Source organism: Solea senegalensis, linkage group LG3 (genome assembly GCF_019176455.1).
Source record: "Solea senegalensis isolate Sse05_10M linkage group LG3, IFAPA_SoseM_1, whole genome shotgun sequence".
Lineage (NCBI taxonomy): Eukaryota > Metazoa > Chordata > Actinopteri > Pleuronectiformes > Soleidae > Solea > Solea senegalensis.
Window position 1 is genome coordinate 27,612,912 of NC_058023.1, and position 17,261 is coordinate 27,630,172.

Sequence of the window (17,261 nt, forward strand, 5' to 3'; positions counted from 1 at the left end):
GCCATTAACAGTGTCACTGTTTGTCATCGGTAGCGGCAGTTGTAAACAGAAAGGACAGAGACAAATAGGTTACTGAAGGTAAACAAGGACAACTGGCGTTTCTTTTGATTGGCCAGCCAGGCCGCAACTTTGAGCCAGACTGAAATTGTTCCACCGCTATTGAAAGACCATTCACTCAAAGTGCTCAAAGGATGTTGGATGTAATTAAAACATTTCTTGCTACACCACTCCAGCCTCCATCATTCTAGACCAGAGTCTGACAGGCTCAAAAACTAAAAATGTTTTTCAGTGTCTTGCTTGGGCTTGGAGTTTTATGGGGTTTCATGCATTCTGCTACCTGTTTGCCTCATGCCTGCCCCACACTAGAGGACAGATTTTGCTCCCAATCCGCCACCCACGACAATCGACTTCCACTTTCTGGCTAATTTATCCTGTAGTTTGAAGGCTTAACACAATTATTGGATAAGTCTTCATGATTTCATATATCGTAAGTTTTATATGTGTCCGATATTTACAACGTGAAGTGGTCAGCACCCGGGTTCGGAACAAGGGCCGTTCTACATGGAGTTTGCATGTTCTCCCCCGTGGGTGTGTGGGTTTTCGCCGGGTTCTCCAGTTTTGGGTTCCGTGAAACCCTCTTGTGGACTATAAAATGGTAGAAGACGAGTGAGTGATATTTATGACAGGGATTGGGGTGCAAGCCGAACCCCCATAATAACCAATGACAAAGAGTTGACCAGGAAACGGATGTCGCATATACTTTGCTTTAGAACCGTAACTTGTACAATCCAAGTTGATTCTTCTTAGCCATGACTTCATCCACAGTTTTTTTGCGATCCCAAATCCCTGGATGGTCTAGTCTGTGCTTTCTCAGGGTTAAAACGTTAAGCATGTTTTTCTCTGTTTCTTATTATGAGGAATCTTCTTCAGTATAATTATCTAGTCAGTCAGGTTTGATGAATTATTTGACCACTTTGCTCTCGCTAATTATCTCTCTTCTCTTGCGCACTGCCATTATCACACTTTATTAACAACTAAAAAACAGAAACAGCTGTCACAAGACATTTATCAAAGTCATTTTATGTCATTTATGGCAGCTGAAAAGGAACATATGTGTCCATGTAAGGAACTGGAAAATAATCCAGATTAGGACATTGATCTATTTTGGAGGAAAGACACATCGGCTCAATTCTTCCCTTGCACCACCAGGTAAAGAAAGGCTTCTTCTGCCATTACCTTGGCACACTCTCATCTGTCACGCAGGAGGCCGAGTCATGAAGGATGCATGTCAGGCTAAAAGAGGAATCTGATACCTGTGTTGGAACAGCTGCAGCAGGGATGGAAGCAGAGAAAGGCAGGCAACTTGGCGGAGGAAGGGAGAGCGGCATCACTCGGTGCCCGTGAGGCGAAATCATCACCTCCAATCTCTCCTTCCACTGACAGAATAATAGCGGTATTCATCACACATTCCCACATGAAAGTAGAATGTGCAACTTTAAAAGGGTTTAGGAGCAACACTGTCTGGGAAAATATTCCCAACAAAAATATGGCGCGCATAATCCCTGGGAGCCATAATGAAAATGTCATCTTACACACTTTCTTCTTCTTCTTCTCAGTGAAACACAAATCTCAAGTGGGAGCAGATGCAGAGCAAGATGTGCTCTCTGCGTACTGTATCCCTGCATATTCGTGTGTGTGTGTTATGCATATTCATTTGTCTCCGTTTTAAAAGACAATACTTTTGGGGAATTGGCCTCTTTTTTTGTTTTTTGTTTTGGTATCATCTTGCGCTTGGTAACTGCACGGTAGGCACAAAAAAGGCAGTGGCTGAGCTCTATTGTCACCACAGCATTTACATAAAGCGTCATGGATCTTGAGTCAACCTCGACAAATACTGTCGAATTCTGTTTCCCCCGGTGTTACGACCACTGCGGCACACCACATGCCCATTGTCCGTCTTCACAAGAGATTTCTCCCTTTGTCGCTCATAAAATGTCATTCACACAGGATAAAAAAAGACACAACACAGCAGTAAATGTCATTCCCTGTAAATGATGATTTCTCTGTGTGTATCGGCCAAACAGAAAGGAACACGTCACGTAATCTTTACCACTTTCACCAGCTTAGTTCAGTGTTTCACCATTACTACATAACATTACATCTGTTAAGTTGCTGTAAAATATAGTATTTATACAGACAAAATACTGCCAAATCACAATTTGCAACTAATAGCCAATAATTTACTCTGAATGTCAAATATTTTACAGTGTAGAACTTAATATGAAGTACAGCAGATTACCAATCCCCCCAATTAGGGTTTCCTAAAAACATTGCAGTGACTTGATTTTTGTTTAGACTCCTTTTTGTAACACTTTAATACATACTATAATGTTTAATACCCTCACACCGTAAAGAGTTAACGCGTTATCACCTTAATTGAGACAAATGCATTTTTAATGAGTGGTCCTCGCTCAAAGCAAGAGAGGCATCAAATTATGCTCAGCAAGTGAAAAATGCTAATGGCACTGCTATGCCCCTTGGTTCTGCTAAAAGACAAACTTTGCAGTTTTGGTAATGTCCTCTCCCATCACATTAACCTGAAAGAGGTCATGTGCGTTTTTTGTTTTTTTTAAAAATCCAATTATTTTGAATGTCTAAATGGTTGTAATCACATTGTAGATAAATCTGCTTGTGTGCGTTTCGTTCCGCCGATGGCTTGTTCTCGTTGCGTAAATACAGACTGTCGCTCGGTGATCCGTGATAATATTCACAATCACCAAACAAAACATCTGTTTTCCCTCCCCCTGCAGTCGAGCAGTGTTTATCTCCAAGCTCCAGCGCCTGCTGCGCTCCTGAGGTTGGTATTTCAACTGTGTTGTGACTCCTGGAGAGTATCTGGAACATATCAAAGTGGAGACATTTCAGTGTCACCGGGACGACCGCAACCGCGCCAGGTACACATACTGATGCAGAGCAGCGCTGTGCACACAACAAGCACAAGTGTTCGTCGCGATGCAGAGGAATGTGCAGACAGTCACAGGCAGGTTTATATTCATACACACACACACACACACACAGACTGATTTCCTGTGAGTGGTAGATGCCTCGGGGGAGTTACAGTGAGCTGCAGTTGGGTGCTAAAATGAGCAGCGCAGCAGATGCTTGAGTTGGGCTTTAAGTTTGTGTAGCCGACCGACATAAGAAGGCTTCCAGTCTCATTACGCATTGGAGATGCTTGTTGTGCTCCTGTCACGTACTAATGTCACTTATTTAATGGCACCCGTGCAAAAATGGCAGGAGGAAACATCTGTGCGCTGTTCAGGGTTGTCTCTGTGATGCACGAGCTGCTTAAGCCGAGACAAATCACGTGCTACAGAGGGGAGCCCAGCAGGACGCCGTGTGTTATTTCCTCGACTTTTAAAAAGCTCCCCTTAAACGCTTGACTGTTTTAGCGGCGGCTAGTTGCTAATGCAGTCATTTTGCCGGGCGCTCGGCCAGGAAGCCACGCTGGTTGAAAAATCTGAACGGCAAGTCGACTGTTCAACCCCCTGAATTTTTAATCGGGGGAAACGTTGGAAAGCTCTCGTGCTCTGGGATGCCAAAACAGTCGGGGCACAAGGAAACAGGAGAGCGTTGTACTGGGTCTTCAAAGACGTGAGAAAAGCCCCCCAGGAGCATTGTAAGGGTCAGACATATTCAGTCGCATGTCAATCTCCACGGATTTAAAGAGCACTGTGAAGTCTAACGGCTTGGAATCAGCACTGGCGCTGTTCTTTTTTTTTTGGAAGTGTAAAAAAACTGGAGTTCTATAGGATCGGAGCTTCCTCATTAAAAAAAAACTGTTTTTTTGGATTCTTCTGTTTGGTTTGCCCAACTTTATCTTCAGAATTCACTCTCTTCATTAGAATTAAAACAAAGTCAAGATGCTCAACCCAATATTCCCTTCCAGAGTTGGGGGATGTGCATGTTGGAAGTATACCAGGGCCTTAAGAGGATGCCAAATTCAAAATGGCTGACTTCCTGTTGAGTTGAGATTGTTTGTCTTCGCCTGCAACATGTTTCCACCAGGTTTTTCTGTACAAAGGTCAGAAAGGTGACAATCGCGGACAGAGAACGTGACCCCCGGTGTGTGCGGAGGACATCAGGATGAGGTTAAAGGTCAGTGGACGAGGGCTTCGGGGTAATAAGTTTTGACAGTGAAACATTACGTTCGCTCTGATGCAAACAGCTCTTCAATAGCGGACAGAAAAAGAAACAGGAGAAAGAGGTCAGTGACATGTCAATGAGGACAGTGTTTCTCATACTTACTCTTTCTGACCTATTACACATTTACTATTCACATATGTAAATGCTTCCAACATGTAATAAAGAATCATTTTAAGCAACAAAGTAATGACTTCTTTCGATTTACATCGTAGCACAGACCTCGACTTAGGAAGAATAATTATAGAAAACATCACTGACATTTGACCTTTCGACCGACTCCAATCACAGCAGAGACTGATGTTTAACTAACAACAATCGCCTATTATGGCTGTTAGCAGTTGTTAGGAGGGGGAAAAAAGAAAAAGAAATTATTGAGCAGTTGTTGGGAGGAAAAAGAGAGATATTGATCCCTCTTTCATCGAATGGTCTGAAAGGTTAAGTTGTTTTTAGGCACGGAAAGCAGTTGTCATCAACACTTTGGATCGCGTTATCTCGCTGTGTATGCTAGACCATTGTGTGGCGCAATTTCCTGCAAAAAACAGGTCTGCAGATGCTGAATTTCACTACATTTCACATGGAAATCAACATCTTATTTGCAACAACACATGAGGTTGACATTTTTGTTTCCTATAATTAAGTAATAGGTTAAAAAGGGAGTTGATTTTTGACCTCTTAAACATAACTCTGGACAGAATTTGGAGAAAGTGGTGTAATATGTTAGGGTTGTCAAATTAACAAATTAATTTGCACAGTTTTCTGTAATCAACCGCAAAAATAAACCTGAAGCTTAGAACAGATATTTATTTATATAAAATCATGGAATGAATCAGCACTAAAAGTATGTTTGAACTCAAAGACTCTTCCAACACAGTTGCTCTCCTGTGAAGTACACATTTTTCACCAAAAAAAGGCATCTTGATGTTTTAAACATGTTAAAATCTTTGTTTTGGACACTGAAAGAGAGCACAAGAGTGAATATATTTATATATATATATATATATATATATATATATTAGTGCTGTACATACATATATATGTATATATGTGTATATATGTATGTGTATATATATGTGTATATATATATATATATATATATATATATACACATATATACATATATATATATATGTCATGATTGGTGGTTGAACCAAACTGAACTTGAGTCCAAACTGAAACCTACTTGTGGAGGTGGGCGTGGCCAGCACTCAGGCTGCATGAGTGAGTGCAGGTGTGAGGATGGCACACCTGACGCTGCTTTGTAATCATGTCCCTATATATTCAGTCGCTCACTGAGTCTGGAGAGGGACAGATGGAAGTGTAGAGAGGGGCAGTTCATGGTTGGCGGGCGGGCATGTTGATGTGTTAATGTTAATGTTTTGTGTTAAGCTGCAAACAAACCAAGTGTGTCTGTGTCGAGATCTGCTCAAAAAAAACTGCTCAAAAGGGGGAAACAATTACGATGTATTTGCATGTGTGATGAAGAATACAACTGTGACGTCGTGAAAGTGCCGGGCTCCGGTGTGAGCGCGGCCAGACTGACAGGTCTGCTGCATGAGAACCAGTACAAGACTTGCAATTATTCTCCCCCCCCCACACACACACAGGCCAATCAGACACACTGTGCTGAAGCAAGAAGACTGCAATCAATCTCCAATGCTTATAATGAGAAACATATTTTTCCCTCTGCCAGAGAAAAGATAATCAGCAGCTGAACAGACGGGTCAACAGGTCTCCTCGACAAGGATACAGTGAAGCAAATAACACAAATCTCCATCAGCCTCCTCTGCTCCAACAAGGTTACCTTCAAACCTGCAGCCTCCCGACACAGCTGCTCGCGATGCACAAGTGTGTGCTGTCACTGTGCTCGGAATCATGTTTTATTTTATTTAATTTTTATTTATAAGACTTTTGCACTTTTCACTGTCCTTTTGTGCATGACGTAGAACGGAGGCCACTAAGTGCTGTTAAAGCCAGGAATACATTTTCATGCAATTACTGAAATTAATAAATCTTCACATTTCAGTCAAATAAAAAAAGCTCCAGAGAATACATTTGTGCCTCATGTTGAAAAACAGCATTTTGGATGACTCTTTTTTTTTTCATGACTCCACTGAATTACGCTACATCATTTAAATATCTCATTATTACACGAGAGGGATGTGCGAGAGCCATCGCATATGTTTAATTGGCCTTAACGAGACAAAGAGAACGACCTAACATGGGCTATCGGAAAACACTTCACACTCGGACGGTTAGAAATCAAGAAAATAGGCGAGGAGGCCGACTTGTTTTTCTTCCCCCGTGTGTTGTTTGTTTTCAATTTGCGGCTGTGAACGTGCGTATAAATTGGCAGGTGAACCCACAAAAAAAGCCAATTAGCAGTCGCACCGTTCCTGTGGTTGTGGTTGTTCTGCCCTGTGTCACCCGTGTGTGAAATGCGATGTCACAAATATGCCAGAAACAAAACAAGAAGTTCGGGGAGACAATGTTACTTCTGGTTCAACTTTTGGCGTGTTTTTTTTTGTAATCTTGGACATGGACATTTTGAACACAAGGATTTAATGTTTGCTCTATCATTAAAAGTATTAATTCCCTTCATTTTCTAGCTAAAAAAAATCAAAAATCATCTTTCCCTTTAAAATATTTCTTTTCTGCTTTGCCTGACAAAATGAATAATTGCAAGCAGGCCTTTGCACCCCATAGTGTTTTTAATTGGTGTAAGTATCTCATAATTGCATTCAAATGACTTTTATACTATTTGATAGCTGCAATAATGACAATAATTTGCAGGGTTTATCTAAAGCCTGCGGTGTTTCTCCACAGGTTTAAATGTGTTCGCTTTCTTCCCCTCCGTCTTTGTGTTTGTGAGATGGAGGTGCGGCTAATTTCAGATAATTGGAATCGGTAATTGAAATTCATTTTGCCACTTAAACGCCCTTCTAACAAATTTTATTTGTCCAATTAGAGGAATAGATGGGCAGTCCCAAAAACATTAAATCCCATAAAGTGGAGACAAAACATGTTTAAATAATGAAACAAATCCATTTATAATGCTTGGGTGCTTTTAATTGGGTGAAAAATTCAATACCGCATTTCTCATCCCCTGCTGTCTGGGCTTTTTGAAGGCTGTGTGATGTTTTCTTCCCATAAAATTCATAAAAAAACATATTAAATCAAATTAAGCCAAATACGTAATCACTGTAAAATTTATTTTACATTGACTGTAAGAATATTTACAGTATTTTAATGTGGGTTGCACCTTAGAATCTGTACTTCTTCAGGGCTTTGATATCTATTTGTGACCCACACAAGGTTACAGCCGTGAATACGATAAACGCGAAACCGCGACGGGTGTTTCTGGGTGACCCCTGTGTTCATTTGACCTTTCGTGACTCTCAGTTTATGACCTGTGACGCTTCTGAAAGAATACAAAGCCTTTTGACTGGAGACATAAATCCATATTAGCCACTGTGTGTGGGATAATTGGACCCAACTCCATTAGTTATTATTGAATATTGGCCGAGTTTGAAGCGCCTGAAAGCCCATTTTCTTTGTCTGTTTCACACTTTCAGTAAACGGGGTCCCACACGGTCTTTTAAAAATGTGGACATTTGAATGAAGTTGTGCTGTTTTTGTTCGTGTTGTGACACTGACCATCAAACGGGGCCACTCCGCCCCCAATCCTCATGACTGAGTAGTTTTGTTTTTCTCGGGAAGTAAACACAACACCGGCACTAGAATATGACACGCGCACTGATGTCACGGCTCACAAGAAAGAACCAATTTTGGTGGCAGACTTACATATTTAATACACTTTGATGCTTAATGATGATGGACAGTCCGATCCAATCCAACTTTATCGATAAAGCCCTTTTAAAAACAAAGTGCTCTATGTCGGAGATGAATAAAACAAATAAAATATAAAAACACAAGACCTAATACACCTAATAACAAACATTAAAACTATAAAAAAAGATAAAACCAACGTCTCATGCTGGGTGGAAACATGTTAGATGACATGGGGAACAATGTAGCAAGTTGTTTGTGTTGCTTAAGCGATGGTAGCTGCACTTTACCCTGCAAAAAAACATATGCGATGGCGAGAACAACCATATCTGTGAAGCATTTCCCACCCTGTAATGTGTGCAAAGCAGAAAAACAGAGCCACAGTGCAGCAAAGAGAGTCCGCCGCGTATTCGCCGTAACTTCTGCCGCGCCTCGTTTTCTTTCTTGTGAAGCTGGCGTGCAGCTTTAGCAGACATTTAAGTTTAAAGTGAGCATTATCAGCACCCATGCACTCCCAGTCTGAAATCACCACGTTTGAAACCAATCTCCAGGGGCTTTAAACCTGCAATAGTGCCGCAGTGTAACGGCAACCGATGAAGGGATAACACGCACAATGACTCAAATACTAAATGATCAGGAAATCTTTTGAAGTTACGAAAGTTTTTGACAACTTAAGTTTTCGCTGGCAACGGGAGTGAGCGAGTTGTGTGCAGCCTTGTTTTTTATTTGCCGCACTGTCCGCAGCAGGATAATTGTCATGCATTGGAAGCAGGGAAGCATGACGGGCACAGATAGACAGGGAGACGCACCATATATATACCCGAGTAGATACTGACAGAGCTACAGCCATTTGTCTCACTCAGAGCGGAGAAAGCCAACCCTGTCCTTTTGATCAATGTCTTTTTTATCCCCCCCCCCTTCACATTATGCTGGTCTCTGTCCATCTTTCTTTCTAAATAGCTCTCCCTTTCTTCTTAGAATATTCCTGACAGTTCATGTAAAGCATATACAGTTCTGCAGTGGTTTCTATGCAGACAACACATTTTATTTTGTGAATCAGTGAAAAGTTGGCCAAGTGACTTCATGAATCGAGATTTTGAGCGACCAATCCATTTCCTGTTCCGCTGATATCCATAACAGACGTCTCTCTGTGATGGATATCAGTCATACGCGATGTTTCCCTGGGTGTTAATTGCCCAGGCAGTGTTGCCGAGGAGGTGGCACGGTTGCTTTTTATAGATCGAAAGCAGCAGAAGGTTATTTTGCGAGTTGATTTATACAATGACACTTAATCCATTCGAGCAAGTGTTAATGTTATGAAACATTGACGACGGCAACTTTAAGTTAATCAGTGGGGCGTTCACATTGGTACAGCTGCTGTCTTTTGATGAAAGCTGATATTTACAAAAATCGTAAATAATAAAATCTGCATGCTGTAGTGAAATTAAGCCGTATTTTAATGAATTGTACCTTTAAAGAAATGGCTTGAAAGGTTAGTAACATAATTCGATGCTGGGACCTTGAATAGAGCTCTCCATATTTTTTAACACGGCCTCTCATGTGAAATAAACACGCAAATAACACGGAAACATACTAACTTGGTTGAACGGCGCCATGAACTTTTTAAATCTCATTTTGAAATTCATCTACATCACATTGCTCCACAGGGTTTTGCCTGTATATAAATTCTTTATGTGTTAAATTACGTATAAAAAAAAAAAAGAGGAATCACGGGGGTCGCGGGGAGCTGGACAATCAATTTAAGAGTTTCTAATTAGCCTCTACTCATCTCCAGCAGTGATTTTTACCTTTCTGGAAAGTTCTACCGAGGAGGAATCATTACTGTGGGGACAAACTTGGCTAAAGTACAAACAAATCTTCCTCTCAAATGTTTTATCTTTTGCTTTTCACCCAAAAAAAAAAGCAGCTGAAGAAGAAGAAGAAATGAAGCCAAACGAAAGAAGGGAAGGTCGAATGGCATCTTTTGAACTCTGCCACTTTCTGACCTCGTGGCTTCGGGATCCACCGAAGACGCTTCCCTCTCATGAGACTAAGCCTCTTAACCATTTTTGATCTTTTCTTGACTGAAGAGAAACCAACCCCCCGCCACCGCTGGGACGCGGGGTGACCCCAAACATGCCCTTATGCTTCACTCTGATGAATTGACCACTTAAGATCAACAAAGAAGAAAGTTCTCCTTCCACAGGCAACGAGAGGGTCAGATTTAATCAAATCAGGTGTGACAACATTTTAAAGATCCAGCGTGAAACGCGGAGCTAATCAGATTGTGTGCTGCTTCAAAAATAAGTAGCCGCTGTTAGCGTTGCTCCTCTTAAAAATAAGCAGCGTACATTTTGAAAACGGACGTTTACGATGCAAAAAAGAGGAATTTCATCGTTTCGGTGTGCAAATGAAACCGTGCGATAAGTAATCCTGACATTTTCTAGGATTAACTAGAACTTAATTTGAAATTAAAAGGCTGTACGGTCAAAAATGTGCAGAGTTGAAATGAATCTATTAATTGTACGATTGCAATCTGCTGTCTGACCATTAGATGTCACTAATTCGTACACAGTGGACCATTAACGGCGCAAAAAAAGTTTGACTTTAGTGCCGCAAGAGTTTAAAACGCTGTAAGAGCAGCTTCTGCACACACGCCTCATTATTTTGCAGGTGCCGTGTTGTGATGTCTGTCCATCATGTCCACAGTGCATGAAAAGTGCAGCCAATTATCAGCCGCCGTGTGGACAGGCTATGGGTTTTTGCCTGAATGTATATGTAACGGGTGCTGCAACAAATTGGCCTCATTTCAACAAACGGCATATCAGCGTCAACACAGCCTTCACTTCTCCCGGAGTCTCGTCGGAGCTGAGGCGGCACAGTCGTGTCGCGGCACCGACGTGAGTTTAGCAAACAAAGCGCGACGCACACGCGCATACGAGGCTGCAATTTGTTCAAATAAATCAACGTAGGCACGTGGCACAATGCTCAAAATTACAGTGCTCGGACATTTATCCACTTTCTCCCAAAGTAGCCTTTTGTTGTTACATATTTTCTGTTTTTAATGTCATTTTTCTCCATTTTCCATGTGGAAAAAGAAAAAAAAGAACAGTAACCAAGCGGACTGTTTTGCATTTGTTTGTAACGTAATTAAATTTTAAATATGGAGTGACGGCTCTGAAGGAGTGAGGATTGTTTGGAGGAGTTTTGCACGACACAGTTAAATTTAGTCATCAGGAAAAGACTTGCCAGATGTTTTCCTGTCTGTTTGTGTGTGTTTTTCTTTAATTATCTTCCTCCTCCGTTTCTTTTCCTTCACTCCTTACACTTTTTCTTCCACCGACCGTGATTTTCAGTCAGGCACAAACCAACAAAATGCTTGCTTTGTTCTCGTTGCGCCATCAATACATGACACACACACACACGCACACACACTCCAAACGCACTTGACGTCGGCTCTTTGTCTTGTTTGCTGGTTAGATGAGATCTCCGCTGTCTCGGGGTCTGATCAGTCTAAAATGATTTGGACTTTTCTGTGGACACAGCAGAAGAGAAAGTAGCAGTACATCCATTTGTGTGTTGAATCACACACACACACACACACAGACACACACACAGACACAGACACACTCATGGTACATATATCATTATAGCATAGCTCCACCATATGAGGCTATTTCAGTGACAGATCTCCGCTTAGTGCTCCTCTGTCATCAGCCCTGTCATATCGCATGGTTTCTATGACAACCACCGCACAATCTCAAGTCAGGAGAAAAGAGGTAACTGGCATCCCTTCTTTTTTTTTATTTTTTATTTTTTTAATGAGACAATTTCAATTTAAAACATGACGACCGTCGCGTACGTTCAGGTGAACGGCGTTAATGAATGAATCCGATCAAATCTGACAGGCTAATGTGTCTTTAACGAGCAGTTAAATTGCTGTGAAATGGTTTCTGACAGCTTTATGACTTTGCCACTGGTACAAATAAAACCCCACTCTCTGACCTTCTGTGCCTCTTCCCCATATACAGGGCAGCTGTAAAAAAAAGAAAAGAAAAAGGGTTTGATATTGGATCATAAACTACTGACAAGGCTGCGGCCGGATTAGGAAAACAACTGATTTTACAAGGTAACAGAAAGCTGTAAACATCCAGCGTGTGGATATTCTCGTGGCTTTATCCTTGTGCGAACCGAGGAGGTGAGGTGACAAGGTCACACTGTAGCGTCTAAAATACTTCCTCCCTCGTTCCAATCGAACCTTATCAAATCATTGAAGGATTTTGAGGAATCCTCTCCAAAGCCTCCTTTCAAAATAGTGGCTATACCCCGGGTTTAATCCAAGGGGATTTAAAAAAAAACACATTATTGAAGAAGATGAATAACACAATAAAGCTTGGTGACAATTTGGTGTATTTTACCATTTCAAATTTGCTCATTAGCTCACTACTAATCACTAGTATTAACTAATATTAATGTAAGTTAGCAGATACTCTATTCCACCCAATTCAATTCCACTGTTTTGGTAAAAGTAGTTTCAGGTTTTGAATCATTCAAGCTTCCGCTTTCAAACAGGTTCTGGGATCAATAAGCAAATGCAGTCAATGGGAGTGTCCTCATTGTTCATGTTCCTGGACCTGTGTCCTATTATCGTCCACAGCGCTCATTAGCAACGAGTATCATTCTCCAAAACAAAAGACCGAGGCCATCTTATTTTTACAACCCTTTGACCTCTGGGGTCATCATAGAGCTGGCGTCAAAGATTTGTACGTTTTCAACCGTGTCGCAATCAGCGTCTAATAATGACTATTGACTATTGAGATGACTATTTTTTTTAAGATTGTCTTTACACGCTGGTGAATTTGAGCTTTAATATCTCAATATCTTAGCCACGCATAAACGTCGGACGCCGCAGACTGAAATGAAAGCATTCCATTTCACTGTGATGGGTCGTCCTCTCCTGGTGAAATGTTTTTTTCATTGCTGTACAGCCATCGAGGGGACAGTAAAAAAAGGAAAAAAAGGTTTTATTGGTCACTTTGGGGGCAAAGATTGGGCCAGCAGGGCACTAAAGACATGCCCCCTCAATTACGCGATCAATCACATTTATTCACGTGTAGATCATTTTTGCAACTTTTGTCGGCCTATTTGTTTATCTGGTGATTTTATTTTTTTGTTTTTTTATTTGTTATAGCAGCTGTGGTGCAGCGACGACAGGCCTCATGAACCATAATGTGTCATTGTAGAAAGAACATGGAATATTACACCTAATTTACATTGAAAGGATGTGTGTGTGTGTTTTAAATAACACTCTACATAACAGTCTAGTTATGATTAATTTACCAAGGTTATCTCCGGGAAATTTCTTGTATTATTTACAAGGGATGGGAATCGGTATCGGTATAGGTTCGATAATGGTCAAATTCACTGCATCGGATATCAATCCAAAAATCCTATATCGCAGACTGTAAAAAAAAATTGAAGTGGAGTGGTCCCATCCCTATGACATGGGTGACCATTTATAAAATGAAGGATCTTGCATGAAATGAATGAATGAATTTAGTTGTAAGTAAAGGACCATCAGTTAAAGGTCTTTCTATGTAATGGAAATTCCCCCCCGCTGACTTACTATGGATTTGGAGATCTTGGGATTTGCCCAATGACTGTTATATGTTCTACAATCTGCACTTTATTGAGCATATTGACTGTAGCCCGCTACACCGTCAGCCACAGGGGCCCGAATCAATAACCGGGTGCCTGTTTACAACGTTATGAATGCAGTGCAGCGTTCGCAAAGCACTGCAATGTCGAGGAACTGATGTCAGAGTGTGTCTGTGAATGGAAAGAGGACAGAATTTGGTTCCTTGGTTGTTGTTGTTTTTTAAACTCCAGACGGCTCCATTGTTCCTGGTGCTTTACTCTGACCACACCTCAGCTTGGCACAATGACGTAAGATACGTAAGGTATAATGTGCAGACTTAAGGAGGATCAGGGACACAACGGGAAGCTCCTTATCTTCCCGACAGGCGATTGCTTGTCTTGCAGTTGGCATGAGACAGGAAACCGGTGGTGGGGAAACGGCAACACCGGCAGCTGGAAGCAGGAAGTAAAGTGGAACGTGACACTGCGGACTCGGCGGCGGATGACTAATCTTGTATCCTCTGACCGAACTCGATCAGGCTCTCACACCACTCTATCTCCATGTGCGGGGGGGGGCCAGATTAAGGCCACATTAATTCACAATAGGGAAGCCCTTTTTAAACCCAGCTGGTGAGACACAGAAAAGTAGAAGGACTTTACAACTATAAAAGTCATCTGCTTTTATAGTAAGGAATTATTCTCTCAGCGAGGAGAAATGTGCATGCATTAAATAAAAGGAGCGCTAAATCTTAAGCCACAGGCTATGAAAGTGGTTAATGCATAAACACCAAGGGGCAACAATTACACACCACACTGTTCATCGCCAGTGTGTATTATAGTTCCCTCTAAATACTAAACATTTGAACATTTGGGCTTTTTTCACATGAAGATGTGTGATTATCTGATTAATGCGATGCACGAGTTGCAGTTTTATTTCCTCAGCAACTGTCCAAACCTGATAATGATTTAATGAATATGAAGTGTATGGACAGTGTAACCTTTTTCTCCTTTTTTTTTAACACTATGTTTTTCCTTTTGTAAATTGAGCATCTGGAGCACTTTGTCATGGCAACAGTTCTTATCTGTAAAGCCAGGGGATGATGATGTGTCTTTGTGCTCCTCGTCTGCCTTTGGAGGTTTAGGTTAAGTCTTTGTACAGGTGTGTGTGTGTGTGTGTGTGAAGCAGGCCTCTGCAATCCAGTTAAGCACCTGGACAATGGGGGACCAGCGAGCTCGGCCTCCTTGGCGTGGAGGACGAGATGCTGATGGTGATGTTGTGATGTGCATTCAGAGTCTTTTCTATATTCCATCCTTCGTTTGTGTCCGTCTAGCCACTCCTCCATTCGTCCGTCTGTCTTATCGTTCACAGCCTGCTCGAGCTCTCCTGGCCCCGGTGCTTCATCGGTCCTCATGGCTCAATACTGGCACAGATGTTGTGGAAAGTTAAAGAGGCCCACTTGTACCATTAGTCCAGCAGCAGGGCATGGGAGCAGCAGGGAAAGACTTCTCTAATCAGTTTTATTGGCGCTTTGCTATTGGGTTAACGCAACAGGGTCAGACCCACTCCAATGTAAATGTCTCTCTCTCTCTCTCTCTCTCTCTCTCTCTCACTCTCTCACTCTCGCTGTGGTCTCTGGGGGAGGTTTGTGTGTATGTTTACACCCTGAGGCTGTAGCACAGACAGTATTGTCTCACTCACTCTCTGTCACCTTTATGTCCGTTACAGTGGTCGCGGTGGACTCAGCTGCGTGGCACACAAGCTTGTGATGAAATCTTGATTTGATTTTGTTGGAAATTATGGAATCAATAGCATGAATGAATGAATGAATGAATGAATGAATGAATGTATAACTGAGGGGAAAAAAAGGAGTCTTTGTTGAGCAACCAACAGACTGCCATTGCCATCTTGGAGCTAACAAGGTCATGCATGTGCAACCTGACTTATACCATCTGTGATGAAGTCACTTAAAGTGACTCAAATATAATTTTTTTTTTTCCAGGGCTGCATGGACCCAGAAATCTGATTGTATCCTAGATTGGATATATCAAAAAATGTGGCCCTGTACCATGGTCATCTTGGAATCCGTGCAGCGTGCCCACGTCTCCAAACAGGCCTTTCACGTCAGAAGCTCTCGTGGTTATGATTTGTTTTATTCCAATTCAATACAAATCAAAGTTGACAGGTCACAGTGTGGCATATGAATGAAGCTACCAGGACGGCTTTCTTTATTTAGACTTTCTTTCTTTTTTCTTTTTTTAAGGTAATTTCACGTGTGCTGGCGAATTTTGAGTTGGAAAAACGCTTGTACAAACAGTACTAGTTTCCAGTTTTTGGACACTGAGACAAAGACTTAAACAAATTTTATTTTAAATACAAAATTAAGACACAAAATCTCCAGTGTTTTTTGTTTATCTTCATTTTAAATTGTTAATACGCTATTTTAACATGCACTACATTGTAACTAACTGCCATATATTGACAGCTATTCTGTAAAAATGGACATAAGTGCTTACTCACAGGACATTTTCACGCCCTTTTCAGGATCAAAATAAGCAAAAAAGTCCAGACGGACATTTTGAGGCTTAGGTGTTTGCTGATTTTTTACAATTCCGATGTTTTGTCTGGCGTATTACCGCAAGCCGCTCCATAATCCTAGTGAAGCAGGTGATGGAAATGTAAACCTGTGTCCCACTGCCTGAGGGCAACTCCATCCTTATGGGCTACTTGACCCCAGAATGGCCGTGGTGCTGTGAGGTCAGCTGGTCAGACGCCAGGTTGGCTGAGGGCTTATCGAGTAAAGAGTCCGTCACGGTCTCATATTCCCCCTCTGGTCATGGTGCTCCGTGGTGGTTAAGTTGCTCTATATATTGAATGGTGAACTTAACCAGGGAGAAGGCAACATTAGCCCTGGGGCATCTGGTCACAGTGGTTCAAAAAGGGAACCCTGAGAATGTTGCCCCTTGCTTTTCTAAATGGCCTCATTAAATGGAGCATTTACAACAAAAAAAGGGAAAGGGAAAGTGTCAGCCACTGATTCAACAGTGATTTGACTTGTTTTAATGGGCGAGCTCCGTTCGCCTGACGCCCTGAATGGCTTCATTAGTGCACGTTTTTGTCAGCCGTGTGAATTTGGTGTGCATGCAACAGTCTCGCGCTGCCTGGCTGCTCAAAGGGGACATAACCAAGATTGGGCATTAAAACGCAGTGTTTCTCCAACAACACGCTAATGAATGATTTTTGCCCAACTGGCAGTCTGCACACTGTGAACAAAAGGTCCCAGCGTGTTGATTTGAATGGATCCCAGTTCAGCTGTTTTGTTGTTGTTGTTGTTTTTTTTTCTCCTTTTGTTCCAAACATGGCTCAAAATGTGATAATTAAATGACTGGAATCACCCTGGTTATTCATTTATTTATTTATTTTTTTACAGAGTCGTTTAGTTTGAACAATCGGGATCAGGAGAAAATAGGCGGAGGAGAGAGTCATTACGAGGATTGGATCTGAGCGGCGGCCTCATAGAAAGTAATTGCAGAGTAATGAATAGTTACAATATAATTACTGTGGCAAAGAGCAGAAAAACGACGTGGCTTTTCAATCCCCATCATGTCCCATCATTTCCCTCCACTCGGCCTTT